Here is a 20,008-nt window from a genome sequence, read left to right on the forward strand (position 1 = left end):
TGGAAATGCTTTGATGGGCACAGATGGTGCCCAGCTCTGCATAAGCTAGTCTACACTGGTTCAGGGATCCCCCAGCCCTGCTCTGGCGCGAAACTGGACAAAGGAAAGGGGAGTGACCACTCCCCTGACCTGCACCTCCCAGGGGAGGTGCCCAGAGCTCCTCCAGTGTGCTCCAGACCTCTGCCATCTTGGAAACAGAGGTGCTGCTGGCACACTGGACTGCTCTGAGTGGCCAGGGCCAGCAGGTGACGTCAGAGACTCCATCTGATAGGCTCTTACATGTGTTGCTAGCCTATCCTCCTTCCTAGGTAGCCAAATCTCCTTTTCTGGCTATTTAGGGTCTCTGCTTTGGGGAATTCTTTAGATAACGAATGCAAGAGCTCATCAGAGTTCCTCTGCATGTCTCTCTTCACCTTCTGCCACGGAATCGACCACTGACTGCTCAGGACTCCTGCAATACTGCAACAAAGTAGCAAAGACGACTACTGCAACCTTGTATCGCTGATCCTGCCGCCTTCTCAACTGTTTTCTTGGTGGTGCATGCTGTGGGGGTAGTCTGCCTCCTCTCTGCACTAGAAGCTCAGAAGAAATCTCCCGTGGGTCGACGGAATCTTCCCCCTGCAACCGCAGGCAACAAAAGACTGCATCACCGGTCCTCTGGGACCCCTTTCAGCACAACGAGCGTGGTCCCTGGAACTCAGCAACTCTGTCCAAGTGACTCCCACAGTCCAGTGACTCTTCAGTCCAAGTTTGGTGGAGGTAAGTCTTTGCCTCCCCACGCTAGACTGCATTGCTGGGTACCGCGTGATTTGCAGCTGCTCCGGCTCCTGTGCATTCTTCCAGGATTTCCTTTGTGCACAGCCAAGCCTGGGTCCTTGACACTCTAACCTGCAGTGCACAACCTCCTGAGTTGTCCTCCGGTGTCGTGGGATCTTCTTTTGTGACTCACGGTGAGCTCCGGTTCACTCCTCTTTGTAGTGCCTCTTCCGGCACTTCTTTGGATGCTGCCTGCTTCTGTGAGGGCTCTTTGTCTTGCTGGGCGTCCCCTCTGTCTCCTCACGCAATTGGCGACATCCTGGTCCCTCCTGGGCCACAGCAGCATCCAAAAACCCTAACCGCAACCCTTGCAGCTAGCAAGGCTTGTTTATGGTCTTTCTGCGTGGGAACACCTCTGCAAGCTTCTTCACGACGTGGGACATCCATCCTCCAAAGGGGAAGTTTCTAGCCCTCTTCGTTCTTGCAGAATCCACAGCTTCTACCATCCTGTGGCAGCTTCTTTGCACCCTCAGCTGGCATTTCCTGGGCATCTGCCCAATCTCGACTTTGTCGCAACTCTTGGACTTGGTCCCCTTGTTCCACAGGTACTCTCGTCCGGAAATCCACTTTGGTTGCATTGCTGGTGTTGTTCTTTCTTGCAGAATTCCCCTATCACGACTTCTGTGCTCTCTGGGGAATATAGGTGCACTTTACACCTACTTTTCAGGGTCTTGGGGTGGGCTATTTTTCTAACCCTCACTGTTTTCTTACAGTCCCAGCGACCCTCTACAAGCTCACATAGTGTTGGGGTCCATACGTTATTCGCATTCCACTTTTGGAGTATATGGTTTGTGTTGCCCCTATACCTATGTGCTCTCATTGCAATCTATTGTGACTGTACATTGTTTGCATTGCTTTCTATTGCTATTACTGCATATTTTTGGTATTGTGTACATATATCTTGTGTATATTTGCTATCCTCATACTGAGGGTACTCACTGAGATACTTTTGGCATATTGTCATAAAAATAAAGTACCTTTATTTTTAGTATATCTGTGTATTGTGTTTTCTTATGATATTGTGCATATGACACCAGTGGTATAGTAGGAGCTTTGCATGTCTCCTAGTTCAGCCTAAGCTGCTCTGCTATAGCTACCTTCTATCAGCCTAAGCTGCTAGAAACACCTCTTCTACATTAATAAGGGATAACTGGACCTGGTACAGAGTGTAAGTACCCCTTGGTACCCACTACAAGCCAGGCCAGCCTCCTACATTGGTTGTGCAGCGGTGGGATAAGTACTTGCAACTACTTACCACTTTGTCATTTTGTACTTTTCATAAGAGAATAATATACAAAACAAGTTCAGTGTATGTACACCTAACCAAAAGGTTTTGCTTTTCTTCTCTTACTCTATTGCTAAGTGCTGAAAAGTACCTCTAAAACTTTCAAAAAGTTTCTTAAAAAGTTGAAAAAGTTTTTTCTGTTTCCTTAAAAAGTTCTGAAAATTTTTCTTTCTTTTTCTGTCCCTTAAAACTTTTTCTATCATGTCTGGTACAGGTCAAACTCTGGATCTGGCCAGCACAGCTTATGACCACCTTAACTGGAAAGGTGTAAGGAGTCTCTGCATTGATAGAGGTTTAGGGGTAGGGAAGCATCCCTCTAGAGAATTGTTAGTTAACATGCTCATTGAAAATGATAAGGCCTTAGCTGGCATATCTGTTGAGAAGTTAGCAGATAGTTCACATTCTGACTCTGGGGCAGCCCCAGCAAGAATGTTAGATGGTATCCTTCCCAACCTGCGCCTTAGCAGGCCACCTAGCATGGCTGGTACTAATGTGAGCTCTCATCACAGTAGGGATGTCATTCCTTTATGCCAGGTTGTTAGAGTGCCAACTGTTAGGGATAGGTCTCCCTCTGTTCATTCACACCATTCTTCTGTGTCAAAGCGTGCCCAACCCACCCATCCTGATGACAGAATGTTAGAAAGGGAACTCAATAGATTGAGAGTTGAAGAGTCCAGACTGAAGCTTAAACAGCAACAGCTGGCTCTCGGCAGGGAAACTTTAGACTTAGAAAAAGAAAGGCAGAGGTTGGGGTTTGGACACCATGGTGGCAGCAGCAGTATTACAGATAGTAATTCTGTGAAAGAGCATGATTCTAGGAATCTGCATAAGATAGTTACCCCTTATAAGGAGGGGGATGACATTAACAAGTGGTTTGCTGCACTTGAGAGGGCCTGTGCTGTACAGGGGGTCCCTCAAAGGCAGTGGGCTGCTATCCTATGGCTATCTTTCAGTAGAAATGGTAGGGATAGGCTCCTTACTGTGAAGGAAAGTGATGCCAATAATTTTACAGTTTTAAAGAATGCACTCCTAGATGGTTATGGCTTAACCACTGAACAGTACAGTATCAAGTTCAGAGAAACCAAAAAGGAGTCTTCACAAGACTGGGTAGACTTTGTTGACCATTCAGTGAAGGCCTTGGAGGGGTGGTTACATGGCAGTAAAGTTTCTGACTATGAAAGCCTGTATAACTTGATCCTGAGAGAGCATATTCTTAATAACTGTGTGTCTGATTTGTTACACCAATATCTAGTGGACTCAGATCTGACCTCTCCCCAAGAATTGGGAAAGAAGGCAGACAAATGGGTCAGAACAAGAGTGAACAGAAAAGTTCATACAGGGGGTGACAAGGATGGCAAGAAGAAGGATGGTAAGTCTTCAGACAAGGGTGGGGACAAATCTAAAAATGAGTCTTCATCAAGCCCACAAAAACACTACGGTGGGGGGGGTCGGTCCAAATCCTCTTCTAATCAAGTAAAGAAACCATGGTGCTCTTTATGTAAAGTAAAAGGCCATTGGACAACTGATGCCAGTTGTCTAAAGAAAAGCACCAAGCCTCCCACTACCACAACCCCTACTGCTACACCTAGTGTCCCTAGTAATAGCAGTGGTGGTGGGAGCAAACCTACTAATAGCCAATCCAAGGGAGTAGCTGGGCTCACTTTTGGTAATTTAGTTGGGGTTGGTCTTGTTAGGGAGACCACAGAGGCTGTGTTAGTCTCTGAAGGTGCCATTGATTTGGCCACCTTGGTTGCTTGTCCCCTTAATATGGATAAGTACAAGCAACTGCCCCTAATAAATGGTGTTGAGGTTCAGGCCTACAGGGACACAGGTGCCAGTGTTACCATGGTAATAGAGAAAATGGTCCACCCTGAACAACACCTACTTGGTCACCAGTACCAAGTGGCTGATGCTCATAACAACACTCTTAGCCACCCCATGGCTGTTGTGAATCTCAACTGGAGGGGTGGTTATTGGTCCAAAGAAAGTTGTGGTTGCCTCAGATTTACCTGTAGACTGTCTACTAGGGAACGATTTAGAGACATCAGCTTGGGCAGAAGTGGAGTTGGAGGCCCATGCAGCAATGCTGGGCATTCCTAGGCATATTTTTGCTTTCACCAGGGCTCAGGCCAAAAAGCAAAAAGGACAGGGTGACTTGGATCCTGGAACAATGGACCAAGTGCTCCCTAAAGCTAGGGTTAGTAAAGGTAAATCACTACCTACTATCCCTCCCTCTACAGTAGATTCAACTTCTGAGGAAGCTGGAAGCAGACACTGCTGAGCTTTTGGGTGGAGGGGGGCCTGCCAGGGAGGAGCTGAGTGTGGCACAGCAGACCTGTCCCATACTAGAGGGTCTAAGACAGCAAGCTGTCAAACAGCAAAATGGGGATGTCAGTGACTCTCACAGAGTTTACTGGGGAGGACAACCTCTTGTATATAGAGGCAAGGGACCCAAAACCTGGAGCTGCCAGGAGATTGGTTATTCCCCTGCAATACAGAGAGTTCCTCCTAACTCTAGTCCACAACATTCCCTTGGCTGGACATTTATTGCAGATGAAAACATGGGACAGGCTTGTCCCCTTGTTTCATTGGCCTAGAATGTCAGAGGACACAAAGGAATTTTGTAAGTCCTGTGTCACCTGTCAAGCCAGTGGCAAAACAGGTGGCAACCCAAAGGCTCCCCTTATTCCACTGCCTGTGGTTGGAGTTCCCTTTGAAAGGGTAGGGGTTGACATAGTTGGCCCCCTTGACCCTCCTACTGCTTCAGGCAATAGGTTTATTTTGGTGGTAGTGGACCATGCCACCAGATATCCTGAAGCAATTCCTCTAAGGACCACTACAGCAGCTGCAGTGGCAAAGGCCCTCCTGGGAATCTTTTCCAGGGTGGGCTTCCCAAAAGAGGTGGTATCAGACAGAGGTAGCAACTTTATGTCTGCTTACTTAAAGGCCATGTGGAAGGAATGTGGGGTAATATACAAATTCACCACACCTTATCATCCACAAACAAATGGACTGGTTGAGAGGTTTAACAAAACTCTCAAAGGAATGATAATGGGACTCCCTGAAAAACTCAGGAGGAGATGGGATGTCCTGTTACCTTGCCTCCTTTTTGCTTACAGGGAGGTACCCCAAAAAGGAGTGGGCTTCAGCCCCTTTGAACTCCTATTTGGGCACCCTGTAAGAGGTCCTCTAACACTTGTAAAGGAGGGTTGGGAACAACCTTTAAAAGCTCCTAAGCAAGACATAGTGGACTATGTACTCGGCCTAAGATCCAGAATGGCTGAGTATATTAAAAAGGCCAGAAAAAACCTTCAGGCCAGCCAAGAGCTCCAAAAGCAATGGCATGACCAGAAGACCAAGAGCACTCCAAGACAAATGGAGTGGACCCCACATTATTGTTGAAAAGAAGGGAGAAGTCACCTACTTGGTTGACTTGGGCACTGCCAGGAGTCCCCTTAGAGTGCTCCATGTCAATCGCCTGAAACCCTACTATGACAGGGCTGATCTCACCCTGCTCATGGCAACAGATGAAGGACAGGAAGAAGAGAGTGACCCTCTCCCTGATCTCTTCTCTTCCACAGAACAAGATGCTCTAGTGGAAGGTGTAGTTTTAGCAGATTGTCTTACTGCTGAGCAGAAAGACCACTGCATAAATCTCCTGGGTCAGTTTTCTGAACTCTTTTCTACTGTGCCAGGCACCACTTCTTGGTGTCAGCAAACTATAGATACTGGAGACAGCATGCCTGTCAAAAGTAAGATCTATAGGCAGCCCTACCATGTCAGAGACTGCATAAAACAAGAGGTTCAGAAAATGCTTGAACTGGGAGTGGTTGAGCACTCTGAAAGTCCATGGGCATCTCCTGTGGTACTTGTACCAAAACCGCATTCCAAAGATGGGAAAAGGGAAATGAGATTTTGTGTAGATTACAGAGGTCTCTACCAGGTAACTAAAACTGATGCTCACCCTATACCCAGGTCAGATGAGCTAATAGATACACTGGCATCTGCCAAGTATCTAAGCACCTTTGATTTGACTGCAGGGTATTGGCAGATCAAGTTATCAGAGGATGCTAAAGCAAAAACTGCATTTTTTACTATTGGAGGGCACAACCAATTCACAGTAATACCCTTTGGTTTGAAAAATGCACCTGCCACTTTTCAGAGGTTGGTGAATACAGTCCTGCAAGGGTTGGAGGCTTTTAGTGCAGCATATCTAGATGATATAGCTGTCTTTAGCTCCACCTGGGATGTTCACCCGGTCCACCTATGGAAAGTTTTGGAGGCCCTGCAAAAGGCAGGCCTCACTATCAAGGCTTCAAAGTGCCAGATAGGGCAGGGGAAAGTGGTTTATCTGGGACACCTTGTAGGTGGAGAACAGATTGCACCACTTCAGGGGAAAATCCAAACTATCATAGATTGGGTTCCCCCTACAACTCAGACCCAAGTGAGAGCTTTCTTAGGCCTCACTGGGTATTACAGGAGGTTCATAAAGAACTATGGCTCCATAGCAACCCCTCTTAATGACCTCACTTCAAAGAAAATGCCTAAAAAGGTATTATGGACAGCTAGCTGTCAGAAAGCTTTCAAGGAGCTGAAACAGGCCATGTGCTCTGCACCTGTCCTAAAAAGCCCCTGTTCCTCCAAAAAATTAATTGTCCAAACTGATGCATCAGAATTAGGGGTAGGGGCAGTCTTATCACAACTTAATTCTGAGGGCCAGGATCAACCTGTTGCTTTTATCAGCAGAAGGTTGACCCCTAGAGAAAAGCGTTGGTCTGCCATAGAGAGGGAGGCCTTTGCTGTGGTCTGGGCACTGAAGAAGTTGAGGCCATACCTGTTTGGCACTCACTTCATTGTTCAGACAGACCACAAATCTCTACTTTGGCTAAAACAAATGAAAGGTGAAAACCCTAAATTGTTGAGGTGGTCCATATCTCTACAGGGAATGGACTATACAGTGGAACATAGACCTGGGAGTACCCACTCCAATGCAGATGGACTCTCCAGATATTTCCACTTAGACAATGAAGACTCATCAGGTCATGGCTTGTCTTATTGTCCTTCGTTTGGGGGGGGGGGTTGTGTAGGAAAGTAACATCTTGCCTGGCATGTTACCCCCATATTTCACTGTATATATGTTGGTTTAGTTGTATGTGTCACTGGGACCCTGCCAGCCAGGGCCCCAGTGCTCATAAGTGTGCCCTGTATGTGTTCCCTGTGTGATGCCTAACTGTCTCGCTGAGGCTCTGCTAACCAGAACCTCAGTGGTTATGCTCTCTCTGCTTTACAAATTGTCAATAACAGGCTAGTGACCAATTTTACCAATTCACATTGGCATACTGGAACACTCTTATAATTCCTTAGTATATGGTACTGAGGTACCCAGGGTATTGGGGTTCCAGGAGATCCCTATGTGCTTCAGCATTTCTTTTGCCACCCTTAGGGAGCTCTGACAATTCTTACACAGGCCTGCCACTGCAGCCTGAGTGAAATAATGCCCACATTATTTCACAGCCATTTTACACTGCACATAAGTAACTTATAAGTCACCTATATGTCTAACCTTCACCTGGTGAAGGTTGGGTGCAAAGTTACTCAGTGTGTGGGCACCCTGGCACTAGCCTAGGTACCCCCACATCGTTCAGGGCAAATTCCCTGGACTTTGTGAGTGCGGGGTCACCATTTCACGTGTGCACTATACATAGGTCACTACCTATGTATAGCGTCACAATGGTAACTCCGAACATGGCCATGTAACATGTCTAAGATCATGGAATTGTCACCCCAATGCCATTCTGGCATTGGGGAGACAATTCCATGATCCCCCGAGTCTCTAGCACAGACCCGGGTACTGCCAAACTGCCTTTCCCGGGGTTTCACTGCAGCTGCTGCTGCTGCCAACCCCTTAGACAGGTTTCTGCCCTCCTGGGGTCCAGCCAGGCTTGGCCCAGGAAGGCAGAACAAAGGACTTCCTCAGAGAGAGGGTGTTACACCCTCTCCCTTTGGAAAAAGGTGTCAGGGCTGGGGAGGAGTAGCCTCCCCCAGCCTCTGGAAATGCTTTGATGGGCACAGGTGGTGCCCATCTCTGCATAAGCCAGTCTACACTGGTTCAGGGATCCCCCAGCCCTGCTCTGGCGCGAAACTGGACAAAGGAAAGGGGAGTGACCACTCCCCTGACCTGCACCTCTCAGGGGAGGTGCCCAGAGCTCCTCCAGTGTGCCCCAGTCCTCTGCCATCTTGGAAACAGAGGTGCTGCTGGCACACTGGACTGCTCTGAGTGGCCAGTGCCATCAGGTGACATCAGAAACTCCTTCTGATAGGCTCTTACCTTTCTTACTAGCCTATCCTCCTTCCTAGGTAGCCAAACCTCCTTTTCTGGCTATTTAGGGTCTCTGCTTTGGGGAATTCTTTAGATAACGAATGCAAGAGCTCATCAGAGTTCCTCTGCATCTCCCTCTTCACCTTCTGCCAAAGGATCGACCGCTGACTGCTCAGGATGCCTGCAAAACCGCAACAAAGTAGCAAAGACGACTACTGCAACCTTGTATCGCTTCATCCTGACGGCTTTCTCGACTGTTTCCTGGTGGTGCATGCTCTGAGGGTAGCCTGCCTCCTTCTTGCAGCAGGAGCTCTGAAGAAATCACCCGTGGGTCGACTGAAGCTTCCCCCTACAACCAAAGGCAACAAAAGACTGCATCACCGGTCCTCGGGGTCCCCTCTCAGCACGACGAGCGTGGTCCCTGGAACTCAGCAACTCTGTCCAAGTGACTCCCACAGTCCAGTGACTCTTCAGTCCAAGTTTGGTGAAGGTAAGTCCTTGGCTCCCCACGCTAGACTGCATTGCTGGGTACCACGTGATTTGCAGCTGCTCCGGCTCCTGTGCAATCTTCCAGGATTTCCTTCGTGCACAGCCAAACCTGGGTCCTCAACACTCTACCCTGCAGTGCAGAACCTTCTGAGTTGTCCTCCGGCATCGTGGGACTCCCTTTTCTGATTTCGGGTGGACTCCGGTTCACTCCTCTTCTAAGTGCCTGATCCAGTACATCTGCGGGTGCTGCCTGCTTCTGTGAGGGCTCCCTGACTTGCTGGGCAGCCCCTCTGTCTCCTCATCCAAGTGGCGACATCCCGGTCCCTCCTGGGCCACAGCAGCATCCAAAAACCCGAACCGCGACCCTTGCAGCTAGCAAGGCTTGTTTGCAGTCTTTCTGCGTGTGAACACCTCTGCAAGCTTCTTCACAGTGTGTGACATCCATCCTCCAAAGGGGAAGTTCCTGGTCCTCTTTGTTCTTGCAGAACACAAAGCTTCTTCCATCCAGTGGCAGCTTCCTTGCACCCTCAGCTGGCATTTCGTGGGCTCCTGCCCACTCTCGACACTGTCGCGACTCTTGGACTTGGTCCCCTTGTCTTACCGGTACTCAGGTCCGGAAATCCACTGTTGTTGCATTGCTGGTGTTGGTTTTCCTTGCAGAATCCCCCTATCATGACTTCTGTGATCTCTGGGGGTTGTAGGTGCACTTTACACCTACCTTACAGGGTCTTGGGGTGGGCTATTTTTCTAACCCTCACTGTTTTCTTACAGCCCCAGCGACCCTCTACAAGCTTTGGGGTCCATTCGTGGTTCACATTCCACTTTTGGAGTATATGGTTTGTGTTGCCCCTATACCTATGTGCTCCTATTGCAATCTATTGTAACTTTACACTGCTTGCATTACTTCCTTTTGCTATTACTGCATACTTTTGGTATTGTGTACATATATCTTGTGTATATTTGGCATCCTCATACTGAGGGTACTCACTGAGATACTCTTGGCATATTGTCATAAAAATAAAGTACCTTTATTTTTAGTATATCTGTGTATTGTGTTTTCTTATGATATTGTGCATATGACACCAATGGTATAGTGGGAGCTTTGCATGTCTCCTAGTTCAGCCTAAGCTGCTCTGCTAAGCTACCTTCTATCAGCCTAAGCTGCTCTGCTATAGCTGGTGCAGACAAAGGGCTCGCTCTCTGTTGTGTTGTTGACAGTTGCAGAAAAAGGGCTGGCTCTCTGTTGTGTTGTTGACTGGTGCAAGCCAAGGGCTGGCTCTCTGTTGTGTTGTTGACTGGTGCGGACAAAGGGCTGGATCCCTGTTGTGTTGTCAATTGGTGCAGACAAAGGGCTGGCTCTCTGTTGTGTTGTCGACTGGTGCGGACAAAGGGCTGGCTCTCTGTTGTGTTGTCGACTGGTGCGGACAAAGGGCTGGCTCTCTGTTGTGTTGTTGACAGTTGCAGACAAAGGGCTGGCTCTCTGTTGTGTTCTTGACTGGTGCAGACAAAGGGCTGGCTCTCTGTTGTGTTGTTGACAGGTGCAAACAAAGGGCTGGCTCTCTGTTGTGTTGTTGACTGGTGCAGACAAAGGACTGGCTCTCTGTTGTGTTGTTGACTGGTGCAGACAAAGGGCTGGCTCTCTGTTGTGTTGTTGACAGGTGCAGACAAAGGGTTGGCTCTCTGTTGTGTTGTTGACAGGTGAGGACAAAGGTCTGGCTCTCTGTTGTGTTGTTGACTGGTGCGGACAGAGGGCTGGCTCTCTGTTGTGTTGTCGACTGGTGCGGACAAAGGGTTGGCTCTCGGTTGTGTTGTCGACTGGTGAAAGCAAAGGGCTGGCTCTCGGTTGTGTTGTCGACTGGTGAAAGCAAAGGGCTGACTCCTTGTTATGTTGTTGACTGGTGCAGACAAAGGGCTGGCTCTTTCTTGTGTTGTTGACTGGTGCAGACAAAGGGCTGGCTCTCTTTTGTGTTGTTGACTGGTGCAGACAAAGGGCTGGCTCTCTGTTGTGTTGTCGACTGATGCAGACAAAGGGCTGGCTCTCTGTTGTGTTGTTGACAGGTGCAGACAAAGGGCTGGCTCTCAGTTGTGTTGCTGACAATTGTGGACAAAGGGCTGGCTCTTTGTTGTGTTGTTGACAGTTGCAGACAAAGGGCTGGCTCTCTGTTTTGTTGTTGACTGGTGCAGACAAAGGGCTTGCTCTCTGTTGTGCTGTTGACAGGTGCAGACAAAGGGCTGGCTGTCTGTTGTGTTGTTGACAGGTGCGGACAAAGGGCTGGCTCTCTGTTGTGCAGACAAAGGGCTGGCTCTCTGTTGTGTTGTTGACTGCTGCAGACAAAGGGCTGGCTCTCTGTTGTGTTTTTGACAGTTGCAGACAAAGGGCTGGCTCTCTGTTGTGTTGTTGACTGGTGCAGACAAAGGGCTGACTCTCAGTTGTGTTGGTGACAATTGTGGACAAAGGGCTGGCTCTCTGTTGTGTTGTTAACTGGTGCGGACAAAGGGCTGTCTCTCTGTTGTGTTGTTGACTGGTGCAGACAAAGGGCTGACTCTCAGTTGTGTTGGTGACAATTGTGGACAAAGGGCTTGCTCTTTGTTGTGTTGTTGACAGTTGCAGACAAAGGGCTGGCTCTCTGTTTTGTTGTTGACTGGTGCAGACAAAGGGCTGGCTCTCTGTTGTGTTGTTGACAGTTGCACACAAAGGGCTGGCTCCCTGTTGTGTTGTTGACTGGTGTGGACAAAGGGCTGGCTCTCTGTTGTGTCGCTAACAATTGTGGACAAAGGGCTGGCTCTTTGTTGTGTTGTTGACAGTTGCAGACAAAGGGCTGGCTCTCTGTTTTGTTGTTGACTGGTGCAGACAAAGGGCTGGCTCTCTGTTGTGTTGTTGACAGTTGCACACAAAGGGCTGGCTCTCTGTTGTGTTGTTAACTGGTGCGGACAAAGGGCTGTCTCTCTGTTGTGTTGTTGACTGGTGCAGACAAAGGGCTGACTCTCAGTTGTGTTGGTGACAATTGTGGACAAAGGGCTGGCTCTTTGTTGTGTTGTTGACAGTTGCAGACAAAGGGCTGGCTCTCTGTTTTGTTGTTGACTGGTGCAGACAAAGGGCTGGCTCTCTGTTGTGTTGTTGACAGTTGCACACAAAGGGCTGGCTTTCTGTTGTGTTGTTGACTGGTGCAGACAAAGGGCTGGCTCTCTGTTGTGTTGTTGACAGGTGCAGACAAAGGGCTGGCTCTCTGTTGTGTTGTTGACTGGTGCAGACAAAGGACTGGCTCTCTGTTGTGTTGTTGACTGGTGCAGACAAAGGGCTGGCTCTCTGTTGTGTTGTTGACAGGTGCAGACAAAGGGTTGGCTCTCTGTTGTGTTGTTGACAGGTGCGGACAAAGGGCTGGCTCTCTGTTGTGTTGTCGACTGGTGCGGACAAAGGGTTGGCTCTCGGTTGTGTTGTCGACTGGTGAAAGCAAAGGGCTGGCTCCTTATTATGTTGTTGACTGGTGCAGACAAAGGGCTGGCTCTTTCTTGTGTTGTTGACTGGTGCAGACAGAGGGCTGGCTCTCTTTTGTGTTGTTGACAGGTGCAGACAAAGGGCTGGCTCTCTGTTGTGTTGTCGACTGGTGCAGACAAAGGGCTGGCTCTCTGTTGTGTTGTTGACAGGTGCAGACAAAGGGCTGGCTCTCAGTTGTGTTGCTGACAATTGTGGACAAAGGGCTGGCTCTTTGTTGTGTTGTTGACAGTTGCAGACAAAGGGCTGGCTCTCTGTTTTGTTGTTGACTGGTGCAGACAAAGGGCTTGCTCTCTGTTGTGCTGTTGACAGGTGCAGACAAAGGGCTGGCTGTCTGTTGTGTTGTTGACAGGTGCGGACAAAGGGCTGGCTCTCTGTTGTGTTGTTGACTGCTGCAGACAAAGGGCTGGCTCTCTGTTGTGTTTTTGACAGTTGCACACAAAGGGCTGGCTCTCTGTTGTGTTGTTGACTGGTGCAGACAAAGGGCTGACTCTCAGTTGTGTTGGTGACAATTGTGGACAAAGGGCTGGCTGTCTGTTGTGTTGTTGACAGGTGCGGACAAAGGGCTGGCTCTCTGTTGTGTTGTTGACTGCTGCAGACAAAGGGCTGGCTCTCTGTTGTGTTTTTGACAGTTGCACACAAAGGGCTGGCTTTCTGTTGTGTTGTTGACTGGTGCAGACAAAGGGCTGACTCTCAGTTGTGTTGGTGACAATTGTGGACAAAGGGCTGGCTCTCTGTTGTGTTGTTAACTGGTGCGGACAAAGGGCTGTCTCTCTGTTGTGTTGTTGACTGGTGCAGATGAAGGGCTGACTCTCAGTTGTGTTGGTGACAATTGTGGACAAAGGGCTGGCTCTTTGTTGTGTTGTTGACAGTTGCAGACAAAGGGCTGGCTCTCTGTTTTGTTGTTGACTGGTGCAGACAAAGGGCTGGCTCTCTGTTGTGTTGTTGACAGTTGCACACAAAGGGCTGGCTCCCTGTTGTGTTGTTGATTGGTGCGGACAAAGGGCTGGCTCTCTGTTGTGTCGCTAACAATTGTGGACAAAGGGGTGGCTCTCTTTTGTGTTGTTGACAGGTGTGGACAAAGGGCTGGCTTTCTGTTGTGTTGTTGACTGGTGCATACAAAGGGCTGGCTCTCTGTTGTGTTGTTGACTGCTGCAAGCAAACGGCTGGCTCTCTGTTGTGTTGTCGACTGGTGCAAGCAAAGGGCTTGCTCTCTGTTGTGTTGTTGACTGGTGCGGACAAAGGTCTGTCTCTTTATTGTGCTCTTGAGTCCTGCGGTCAAAGGATATTTTCTTTGTATGTTGTTTGTCATGCAGGAGGAGAGTCGATGTCTGCGAGAGGCAGGAGTGTAATTTAGGTGTATATGTGCTTGTGTGTGTACTTGTGTGTGTATGTGTCTGAGTGTGCATGAGTATGTGTGCGTGTGTGGATGTGCACGTGTATGTGTGAGTGTGTGTGTACGTGCCTGTATGAGATTGTGTGTGTGAGTGTGTATATTAGGGGTGGGAGGTGAGCTCACCACGTGCGCATTGCAGCCCAGTTATCGGTCACACAGTGCAAGCGCAGACAGTCTGAGCTTGCGCTGTGTGGCCTATAACTGGGCTGCAGTGCACACTCACCCGACGTCGGTGTCATCGTGGAGGTGCACGCCGGCTGCCAAGCCCAGCAGCTCCAGATCCAGGGCCAGGCTCCCTTCAGCAGCAGCCCAGGCCGGGAGGAGGAGGAGGCAGAGAGCCAGGCCGCTGGCAACGAGGACTCCCTGGAAATGAGGACGTAGGTAAGTCCTCGTTTTTTTTTCTATGTGCACACTGGTGGACAAAAGATCTGAACAGGCAGCTTTCGCTTCCTGTGGCCCTGACCTGAACTCAGACTAAGGCTGTAGGCAGCAAAAGCTGCTGTTTCAGGCCTCTTGTGCACCGGCCTGCCCCGTGTGCACTGACTGCGCACGGGGCAGGCCGGTGCACAAGAGGCCGGAAATGGCAGCTTTTGCTGCCTATGGCCCTGTCCTGAATGCGCCCGATCTTGGAAGAGCTTAGCACTTCCGAGATTGGGAGCATTCAAGGTGCCACTCTGCAGCGCACGGAACTCTGCCCCTGTGGAATTCCACGGAGTTTTAAATCAACTCTGTGGAATTCCGTGGAGTGGAACTCTGTGAGGTCTGCCCACCCCTAGTGTATATGTGCATGCATTTCAGTCACATGTATATGTGTGAGTGTGAGGCTGTGTGTGTATGTGCGCTTGTGTGTGTGCATGCATGTGAGTGTGCATGTATGTGTGTGTGAGCACGTGTGTGGGTGTGTGTGTCTGCGTTTGTTTCTCATGTTTGGTCATATAAACTGTCACTGTGAGGATCAGATTAGAGTGCCTTCCCAAACCCACTTCAGCTCTGAGTCTTAGAGCCAGATTTACAAAGGCGACACAAGGCAACGCAAATGCTTAACTGGGATGTACTAAGCCACGCAAAGCCGGCTCGAATGGCTCTGTGTGGTTTAGTAAATCCAAGGCAACTCATTTCGTTGCCTTGCGTTACCTTGCGGCAGAGAGCCATTCCCTGGGTGGAGTGTGCGCATTTCCACATATCCAGCTATGCATTCTGGCACTTTGCCAGATTTAGAAAGAGTTGTAAACCTGGGAATGCATCAAAATGGCACAACACTCAGGTGGGGTGCAAAGAGGAGAGGTATGTGTTTTTCTCCTCATTACTGCCTTTTTCTATGTGTGACGCAGTTCACATCACGCACAGAAAAAGGAAAATATTCTTAAGGATTGTTTTTATGCAGGAAGGTGTCTCTTCCTGAACAAAAACAATCCTGCTTGTAATGCAGGCACCCTTGCACCATGGCGTAAGAGCACCTGAGTTGGTTCTAGGCAGAGCACAACGCACCTGTGCAAGGAGGCGGCAGAAATGTGCTATATCTGTGCAAATATGTCATATTTCTGATGCCTCTTTTTCACACAATGCAGTGCAGTAAGTTGCTTTTCTGTGCTGCGTCGCGTGAAATGTTAAATCTGCCCCTTTGTGTGCACCCACCTGGGTGGAGGTAATGCCCTTCTGAACAAAACCTACACGCAACAGCACATCACCCCAACACTGAAGAAACTGCACTGCATCCTAAGCCATCAGCATGTTCAAGACCAGCTGCATCTTGGAAAGAACCACAAGAAGTGGCACCATGAACACAACTAGGTCAGGAAGAACGCAAAGCCAGAAGCCAGGACATGACAACACTGGGAGCAAAGAAATAACATCCATCTGCAATGCAATGGGTCTCGCGTTTGCTCGAGTTAGGGCTATTGGTGTTGTAAATTCCAAACTGGACGTTTCTTGACACATAAATTGAAAATGGAAAGTAAAACAGTTGGCATAAGCGAGCTGATTCAAAGCGCCACGGCAGCCATGAGCGCGATGGAGAGACACAAAAATAAAAAGAAGTTCACTCACAGTCAAACATATTGGCAAACGTTCAATTATCCATGTAACAGGGTCGGTGGCCAAAGAGGTAATTAAACCAATGATAACAAAGGATTTTTGAAAGGCAAGCCAGTAAACGAGTGAAAGTGATGGGCGTGCGGTGGGAGTGGCTAAAAGCCCACAAGACTTACAACAGGTCAAAGCGCTTGCACGCTCGACCTAAAAATGAAATGTACATTTCTAAATGAGCACACTCCACCCACGATCCAAAATAACGTCCCATCCACATAGAACTATGCTGACCCACCTGCAACCAGAAAGATTCTGTTAAGTGAAAATACCGACATAGCATCAATTACTCCAGCACAGTTAAAGTTTCATCCAAGCCTAATTTAAAGCCCCTTCAAGAGGTAACTGACATGGAGCATGGAGAGGAGAGCTCAAGGATTATCCATGCAATTTTTTTTTACCCATCACTTGATGCAGTGACCTCAGTACAGTGAGCCCTGCAGTGACAGAGACAAGCCACTGGAACAGAGACATCCATGAGACTGTCAGTGGCAGGAGCCGCGGAGAGGGATCTGGGCTGGACGCTCATTGGGCATTAGAAACCAGAGCAGGGCTCAAACCCTATCGGACAGAGGACAGTCCGTGTATGTCCATTCTAGTCTGGGAATCCTACCCCTCCAACCACGGACTGTATAATGGTCTGTCAGAAACCCTGACACTGGTGTGTCTGACTGTGAACAGGACCCCTTGAAGTCTCCTTCTGATCCCCTTGTCCAGAGAGCGTGGAGCATGGACCACCAGAGAAGAGATGATATGGTGCTACAGAGCTGATGCTTCTGGCATACTCCTTTACACCACCGTCTGCATCACACCGGCACCACAGCATCCCTGGACCCCTCCCAAAGAAAAGTAAATAAATAATGGATTCAACTCAAACATTTGTGTATCTTTCTGTGTGTGTCTGTGTGTATGAGTATATCTGTGTGTTCCTATGTGTGCATCTTTGTATGTGTGCGTTAGTACATTTATGTGTGTTTATATATGTGCATTCCTGTGAGTGTGAACATGTGTATGCATGTTTGTGTGCCCAATGGTGTGTATGTGTGTGTGTGCGCAAATATGCACGTCTGTGTGTGCATGTTTGTGCATGTGTGTGTCTGTATGTTCTCAAGTAGGTGCAAGTGTGTTTGCCTGTGCTCATGTCTATGCGTGTATGTTCCTGTGTGTGCACACCTGAGTGTCTGTACATGTGTGTATCTGTGTGTTCCTGTCTGTGTAGGCGTCTGTATGCATGTCTGTATGTGAATAAGTGTGATCCTGTGTGTGCGTGCTTATGTGTGTATGTTTGTGCATGTATGTATCTGTGTGTTCTCATGTGTGTTTGCAAGTGTGTGTGTCTCTGTGCATGTCTATGCGTGTATGTTCCTGTGTGTACAAATGTGTGTGTGTGCATGCCTGCTCATGTGTCTCTGTGTGTGAGCTGTGGAGCATGGCCTACATATGTCTGTTTTAGCCAGGCTCATCCCCTGTGCGTGCCACAGCCCTCCTGACACAGGGCCCTGGCCACTTACTATGCACCTCTGGTACCCAAGAAAGACCTCACTGTTTGGGGCACATTTGCAGATGTGTAATTCACCGGCAGAACCTGAATACCCTGGTCCTCCTTCACTCGAGGATCACTTTTTGGGGTCATGCACAAAGGTCACACTGGCCCTTACACACAAGAGAGGCAGAGAAAGTTCATAAGAAAGATGACAACTGTCTCTCTGAATTCTATTTCAGGACCAGAGGCTCCGATTATGTTATCTCTCTCTTTACTGTCCAAAAATAGCAGCCAATCAAATAACAGATAAACAAAAAACTACACATCCCATGATGCTTCAGTACAATATCACATACCCCAATCACCAACCACAACCTCCGTCCATAAATATTATTACCCCAGATGTCACTTTCTCTTTCTTTGCTGCTCCGCAGCAGATAAGTACTCTTTTTGTTTTCCTTACATGTTATGATAATTACTGAATGTTATGCGTGTTCCTCTATTGCGTATTGCTTTAGCAATATGATTTCGCTCGCTCAGTTGCTATTTTTAGCGCTTGACGCGCTGACGATAGTTTTGGCTTTGTGCCGAATTTCATGCCCTCTTGTGGCGCGGGAGCATGAGCGAGCTACGCGCTCTGCACATAGTCCTTCTTTTGTTTTTTCTCCTCGCGACTTTGCACGCTGTTCCACAAGCCGATTTCTCCAGTTTTATTCTGAAGAAGTTCTGAGAGAATCGGCTCGTGTTTCTGATCGATTTTTGATTACGCCCGCTCCCAGGGTTGGCTTCAAGGGCAGCAACCGCAATCTGAAGGGGCTAAATCAAAGTACAAGCCTAAATCCAAAAATTTAGAGGGAGCTGATACGGCTTCTAAAAAACTTACATGCTGACGTTTTTGAAAAACTATGTAAAAAAAGGGCTACTGAACATAGCTATAGTTCAAAAAAGGATTCTGCTTTTTCTCCATCCTGTTCGGATAAAGCCTCCTCTTCTAATGACTCCAATGATTCGGATGCTCCGGGTACCAGTAAGAAACCTAATAAACAGGCTTCTCCCCTTCGGGTTCTGGATTTTGATCCTACTGAAATTGTGCACCCCAGAGCTTCCAATTGGGTCCCGTCCCCAGAAGTGGCACAATATGTCCAATTCAATATTAGACGGAACTTCGATAAGGAGGTACGGTCACACCTTTGGGTGGAATGGCCTAGACCGGATTTAGACGGTAAAGTATCCGACACTCCTGAAATTGACCCCATCATGGTCACCTTCATGAAAAAATTTGCGAAGGATCCGAAGAAGGGTTTGGATAGGTCTTGGCATCTCTGCCAAGATAAAGTTCTTGACTTATCTGGCCATTGACTAAGATTCTTGATATGGCCCTTCTCGCCAAAGAGTCAGAAACTCCCGTGGACACTGATGTGCTGATTGGTTGGGCCCAGAGAGCCATTTGTCAACTGGGCAATACTAACTGTGCAATTTCTTCTGAACACAAGAAATCTATTCTCATGCAAATTGATCCTAAATTAACTGATTTAACCTCTTCTGAGGCAGGTCCTTCTGCGGATGGTCTTCTTTTTGGATCCTCTTTTATTAAAGAGCTGGCCACGTTTTGTTCTACCTTTTCCTCATTTGACAAGGCGCAAATGTCTCTTGAAAAGGTGTTTAAACGAGGCCTTTTTGCCAGGGCCGGTCGTTATGGAGGACGTATGCCCGGCCGAGGACCTTTCGCAAGTCCTCAGAACTACTACCCCAGAGGGAGAGGAGGTTGGTATGGAGACCAATTTGACTCTGCCTTCCATCCCACTCGCTCCAGAGGAGGTCATTCCAGGTTTCACAGAGGACCTCGCAGGGGACAACAAGGAGCAATCCAAGCAGCCGGTTACTCAGATGAGCATTATACAGTACTCTCAGGTGATTCTTGAGGGCAGAGTGGGATTGTTTCTAGAAAATTGGAAAAAGATTTCTGGGGATCCTTGGATTCTTCAGACAGTTTTGGGTTTTCATCTAGAGTTTGATGGTACTCCGAAGCAACTAACCCCACCGCTTCAAATGTCTTTTTCCCTTGCAGATCAGACTGTTGTAGACTTAGAAGTTCTAGCCTTGTTAGACAAAGGGGCAGTGGGCTTTTCATCTCCTCACCCATCTGGGTTTCTCAATCCGATTTTTGTGGTGGACAAAAAAGGCGGGGTCATCGTCTAGTATTGAATGTAAAGGATTTCAACTCTTGGATCTTGTACCCAGATTTCAAATTGGAAGGAATTCACATGTTAAGGGATATTCTATTAGAAGGAGACTGGATGGTCCGCCTGGACCTAAAGGATGCTTACCTTTCCATTCCCCTCTTTCCTCCACACAGGAGATTTCTGCAATTCTTTTGAAAAGGCCACTGTCTAGAATTCAATGCACTTCCATTTGGCCTTTCGTCAGCCCCCTGGTGCTTCACAAAACTGTTAAGACCAGTGATAGAATGGGTGAGGACCAAGGGAGTTCGGTTAATCATACACCTGGACCACATCTTACTGATGGCTCAGGATATTCAATCCCTTCTGACTTATTTAGACTGGACCATCAGTCTCTTACAGGATTTGGGTTTCCTGATCAATGTGCAGAAGTCGTTATTGAAACCGACTCAAGTGATAGAA

The sequence above is a fragment of the Pleurodeles waltl genome, chromosome 3_2, assembly GCF_031143425.1.
Source record: "Pleurodeles waltl isolate 20211129_DDA chromosome 3_2, aPleWal1.hap1.20221129, whole genome shotgun sequence".
In the NCBI taxonomy this organism is placed as follows: domain Eukaryota; kingdom Metazoa; phylum Chordata; class Amphibia; order Caudata; family Salamandridae; genus Pleurodeles; species Pleurodeles waltl.